The following is a 6,449-nucleotide window of genomic DNA, read 5'->3' as shown; positions in this document are numbered from 1 at the left end:
ACTCAGGAGACCGAGGTCCATAAAACAGCTCCTTCAGGCAAAGGTACTCCCTCAGCCTCCCCCAAAGGAGCCAATGCTGAAGACCCCAAAGGTAAGATTTTAGAAGAGGAGGAAGAAGAACAGGAATCGGAAGAATCAGAAGAGGAAGGGGAAATAGGAGAGTCCCAAACCTCGGTAAGAAGATCTACAAGAGGCCGGAAAACTGACAGGGAAAAAAGGGAGCAGGAGACTTACAAAGAAAAACTTCAGGGCAGCCAACCAACTTTGGAAAAACTGCTAGCTCCAAAGTCTAAGATGTCGAAAAATCAGTCCCAAGGCTCCAAGGGAGCCCATCAGAAACACAAATAATGAAGGTCATCTCCTGGAATTGTAGAGGTATGGGGAGTAAAGCTAAGGAAGAAGCCATCAGAAGCTTAATCAGAATAGAGACTCCAGATATACTTCTCGTCTAGGAGACAAAGTTGGAAGACATAGTCTTCCTTCAAGCAAGCAAGAAACTTTGGTTCAAAAGTGAAGCAAGAGCAATCTCTGCCCGGGGTGCCTCGGGAGGAATTGGCACTTTATGGAACACTAGCAAATTTGCAGTCCTATTTGAGGCTAGGAATACTCACTGGTTGCTGCTGAAAATGCAGAATCTAGACACCAAGGAAATTTTTTGTCTTTTTAATGTTTACTCTCCTGTCAATGTCGGGGAAAAAAAGGACTGTTGGGATTCCATAAGGCAACAAGCAGACCTGAAAAATCTGGAAAGTATAATTATTGCTGGAGACCTCAATCTCACTCTCCATCCATCCGAAAAAGGGGAGGCAGCGTAGTACGAGATCCAGCAAGGGAATGGGTGGAGGACATTATGCAGGACTGGGACTTGCTGGATATCAAACCCTCTTCCGGTAAGTACTCTTGGTCTAATAAAAGAATGGGCCCTGGACATATTGCTGCCAGGCTAGATAGATTTTTTATTCAAAGTTCCTATTTGCTGCTAGGCCTAGAACCCAGAATGCATATTCTTGCTAACAGCATCTCGGACCATAAGCCCATAAAACTAGAGCTCCTAGCTCATCTTGATTTGGGACCTATCCCCTTTAGATTTAGCCCTCTCTGGACAAAGGAGCCAGACTTCATGCAAATTGTCAAGGATTGTTGGAATCAGCCTGTCAAAGGTTCGCCTTTCTATATCTGGGAAGAAAAGCTTAGAAGGGTAAAAGGAGCTCTAAAAAGATGGGTTAAAACTCTGTCCAATCCGGCTACAGAAAGGAAATCCATTAAAGCCTCTCTTGCCTCCCATCAAAAGCGTATGGAGAATGATACAATCACAAAGGAGTTATTAGATCAGGAAGCTCATCTGCAACAGTGCTTCCACAAGGCTTGCTTAGCTGAAGAAGAATATTGGAGATTAAAATCCCGTAATCTCTGGCTCAAAGCAGGGGATAGGAACACTGCATTTTTCCACAAACAAGCCCAGGCAAGGAAATGCTTCAACACTATCTCTGAGATTAAAGAGGATAATGACACTCATAAGGATTTTGAGTACATAAAGAAAGCAGCCTTTTTGCACTTTCAAAACTTGTATAGTGAAGACAAGGATCCGAATCAATATTCAGATCTGCTAGACGTTATACCCTCTGTAATCTCTCAACGTATAAATGAAACTCTTGAGGCCAAAGTCACTAAAGATGAAGTGAAAAAGGCCCTCTTTGATATGGATCCGGATAAGGCCCCTGGGCCGGATGGTTTCTCTGCCAGATTTCTCCAAGCTTGCTGGCCGATTATTGAAAAGGACCTGCTCAAAATGGTGCAAAAGTCTCAAAACATTCAGAAAATAGGAGGCAACACAAATTCTGCTTTCTTAGCCCTCATACCCAAGGAAAAAGGTGCCGACAACTTCAGCAGATTTTGTCCAATTTCCCTATGTAACACTGGATACAAATTAATCACCAAAGTAATTGCAAACAGACTGAAGCTCATTCTACCCAAGATAATCCCTGAGAATCAAGGAGGTTTCATCCAAGGAAGGTAGATCGTGGAAAACTTCATTCTCGTACAAGAGGCAATTCATTCAAGTCTTCTCCGGAAAGAGCAAGGTATGGTAATTAAACTTGATTTAGCCAATGCTTTTGATTGAGTAAATCATAGCTTTCTTTTAAATGTTATGAGAAAATTTGGTTTTGGAGCAAATTTCATTAAATGGATCCGAGCATGCATCTCAGAGCCATGGATCGCTCCTTTAGTGAATGGAAGAGCCACTGATTTTTTCAAAGCTTCGAGAGGACTTAGACAGGGGTGTCCTCTATCCCCTTTGCTTTTTGTCATCCAAGCTTCTGTCCTCAGCTTCCTGTTAGACAAAAAGATGCAAGATCAAGATATCAATGGATTGTGTATTGCAAGAGGGGTCAAAAACATAAATCACGCCTTGTTTGCAGATGACACTTTGTTACTGGGACCTGCCACTCTCTCCTCTGCATCAAAATTTAAAGCGGTTTTGGATGAATTCAGTAAGGCCTCAGGCAGCGCTGTAAATAAGAGCAAATGCCACATCTACAGCTGGAATACTACGCCCAGATTGCTATCTGACATTTCTAGATGTTTGGGCTTTGCAGCCTCTTCCTCCTGGTCATCTTTCAAATACTTGGGTCTCCCTGTATATCATAAGAGACCTACAAGCAAAGACTGGCTCCCACAGCTGGAAAAATTCAAGTCAAAGATTCAAGCCTGGGGCTACTCCTGGCTCAATACTGCTGGAAAATCAGTCTTAATTAAATCTGTGCTTACCAGCCTCCCTTTATTCCAATTTACTGGGCTTCTTGCTCCAGCAACCATCCTAAAAAAAATGGAAGAATACATACGGAGGTTCTTTTGGAAGGGAGGAAAACAAAACGAAAACAAGATTCCACTTATCAGTTGGGAAACCATCTCCAAGCCACTGTGGGAGGGTGGTTTAAATTTTAAAAATCTCTGTCAGCAGAATGTGGCAATGGCAGCAAAGATTATATGGAAAATCATTGCACCCAATCCTGGCTGGGCTCAAGTGGCTCTCTGGAAAAAGTATTTCAGAGGACCTCGCACCAGATGTTTAGAAAACGTTATTCAATGGCCTAACTCGGCATTCCTGAAACTGTACGCTAAAGCTGCCCCTCTAATTACTGCACACTCCTACTGGATCCCAGGTAATGGCAAAAAGGTCAGCATTTGGACTGACAAAATCATGAATAAAGATCCAATTGAAGACAGAGCCTCCATTAGAACGCTGCGTTGCTGGATGGACAGAGAGGGACTGTGAACGTTGTGGGATATTTCTCTATGGAACAACTCTATTTGGGCAGGATGGAAACGCATCGAGGTGCCAGATCATTTGACCAATGAATGGGCCACGTTGCTTGATTGCTTGCATGGATTGGCGCCCACGCACATGAGGAAAAGAGACCTGAAAGGTTGGGGGCCGAATGCCAGAGGTTACGCAGTCTCCTTGGGGTACGTCAAATTGAATGAGAGGCCATATGTCCCCCCTAACCCAGCTCCTTGGCGAGGTGTCTGGCGCACTCCTTCATGGCCCAAAATTGACTTCTTTGCCTGGCTTCTCTGCCACGGTAAAATCTTAACTTATGACATCTTGCAGAGGAAAGGATTCTACGGTCCCTCCATCTGCTCATTGTGCAGTGAAAATGCAGAGACAACAGTTCATTTAATTCTAGAATGTAACTTCTCCAAGCAGATATGGTTTTCCTTTATACATAATTTGGATCCTAATTTCATGCTTCCTTGCACCACGGCGGATCTCTTTTCAAATTGGGCAACCAGATACCCTGGCCCAGCTCCTAAAAACCAGATTATTAAAACTGCGTGGGCAGTCCTTCCAAAGATTATTTGTTGGCAGATATGGCTAGAACGTAACAGAAGAATCTTCAGAAATACAAAGCAGAATCACAAGACCTTAGAAATCAAGATCAAATGCCACATTAAGGAGTGCTTGACTGATATAAAAGACGACTCCAACCTCAGCCAACAGGACATCATTTGGGGATCGATTCTAGAACTTCAATTTCAACCAGCAGTCAGAAATGCCCCTATCATTAAAGACTGGCAAATAAGGAAGTCTGAAAGTGACTTTCAAGACTGGATCAAAACGCAAGCAAGACACTCCCTCTTTTTTGATGGGGCAGCAAAGGGCAATCCGGGAAAAGTTGGAGCAGGAGGTGTTGTTGTAAATACAATTGGGGAAAAAATCCACTCCTATGCTTGGGGACTTGGATATTCTTCTAGCACTCAAGCAGAGGCCTTAGCCCTCTTTCAAGGCCTTAATATCCTCAAAGATTTAAACATAAAAGAAGCTAACGTTATAGGTGACTCTCAGATCATCATAAACGCAATGGCTTCCAAATACCCAACTCTGGATCTTAAACTAGCAAGGCTGATAACCATAATCAAAGGATTGGAAACCAACTTTCAGAACTTGAATTACTATCATGTGCTGAGAACTCATAATAAAGAGGCGGACATTGAAGCCAACAAAGCTGCCCTCCTCTCTGCCGGAGTCAAGATGAAAGATGAAGAAGAATCATGGGAACCCATTCCATAATCTGATGGCTGCCACGTTCTATTGTTTGCTATTAAATAAATTTGTATGTATCTTCAAGTGGGGGAAATCTCTGAAATTGACTCCATGGATTCCTTAGTAAGGAAGAAATCTCCAAGCTCCAGCTGCATCCTTAATCACTGCAGTGAGAGACAACAGGACAAAGAAATCCCCAATGTAATCAGAATTTCGGCATTCAGGCCAAGATGAATACAAACACTCCATAACCATTTCTGTTAAAAATAAATAAAAGAATGGGTAAGTAGAAGAAAGGTTGCTGAACTATAAAGTTAATTGGATCAAAACACATGCATCATGCTTAGATACATATTTCAACATGTATGATCAATTATGAAGGCAAAAGCAAAGGTTTACAAGTTCATGTGATTAACTCCCCCTCATTCATTTTTCCCCTTTACTTACTAATTTCCTATCCACAAGTATGTTCTAGTACTTTAAATCCTACAAGTCAAAGAGGCTCAGAGCATTTCTCTGACTTTTGGTGGGACCGGACCCTCGACTTAATGACTTATGGACACAAGTGCTAGAATCCCCTTCATTAAATTCGTTCCCCCCTCATCACCCTAAGAAAACCCCTTTTCCTAAGGTTAAACACCATTTGCCTAGGAAAAGTGAAAACCCCCCATGTAAATCCCTTTTCACCCAAAAACCCACAAAAAACCTTTTATCCTAAGTATTGAGCATATGTGTGCAAAAATTACATTTTACCTTTTTACTTAAGGAAAAACCCACTCCACCACATTTCATATTAATTATTAACTTTATTATATAACTCCCCGATGAAACCCTTTTCCCGTATATTAATTAAGTCCCCTATATAAATATTCCCACCCTTAGTTTTAATATAAAGTATATAATTTACCCCATATCCCTACAGAACTCACTTAATTACCAAATCTTGATAAACCTAAGTTAATCCCGTCATTAAGTTCCACCTGATCCCCTAACCTCATGATTAACCCCACGTTAATAAAAAAACCACCGTGATTAAGGCCCTTGCCCCCCCCAAACTCCCGTTCATTTCCTCCGCGCAAGTTTGCCACCCGACTACTGTTCAATCAACCGTGCCTTCATCCGACGATCCACAGCCATATTGGCTGTGCCCGATGGATGAACATTACCCGCCTGATAAAGTGGTTTTCCCCGACCCCCCGAAGGCTACGTGTCAAGCTATAGACTATATCGGGTGACCCCTCCTGAAAACCACCTTCGCCTCATAAGCGGTGCGATGCCCTCAGAAACCACCTCCACACTCAACCCGAAAAACCACCCACTGTTCATTCGAAATCACCCGCCAAAAAATAACCGTTGCTCCATAAAAAGGTCGAGAGGTCATTTTTCACCTTTTTTCGCTCATTTGTTCTGTGAACCTCTGCGAACCAGTGTGATTCCTGCAAATGCCGAATTCACCATTTAAACTCTGAATTCACCCCTGAAGAAAGTTGCAGAGACCCCAGTCGACCTCTCAGTCCATACCAGATTCATTCAGACCTCTGCAGCTGCCATGAACTCCAAAATTTGTAGATTATTCACCCAATTCCAGGTATTTCACCACAAATTACCACTCACCCTTTCAAATTTGGAAATGCTCAGCCTTGTACAGTGTTTCAATTAAGTAAAATTAATTGAATAAAACTTTAAATTCAAAAAAAACCCACGGCCAAACCCTTTGAAAAATCCGAGTTGCCATGAATTTTTTTTGAATAAACTTGTAAAGCCAAATTTAAATCCACAAGAACTAAATTATGGCTACCCCTATTGCCTTGGACGTTAGACCTGTCACAACTCCCCATTTGGACCTCGACCACCTTCCCTTGGCTGACAAGGATTTCCAAATAAAGGATACATCTACCCAGAA

This window comes from Pinus tabuliformis, chromosome 5_1 (assembly GCF_031772625.1).
Source record: "Pinus tabuliformis cultivar Carrire ecotype Pingquan chromosome 5_1, CPIR1, whole genome shotgun sequence".
Taxonomy (NCBI): Eukaryota; Viridiplantae; Streptophyta; class Pinopsida; order Pinales; family Pinaceae; genus Pinus; species Pinus tabuliformis.
The sequence above is the reverse complement of the archived record's forward strand: the minus strand, read 5'-3'. Positions refer to the sequence as shown.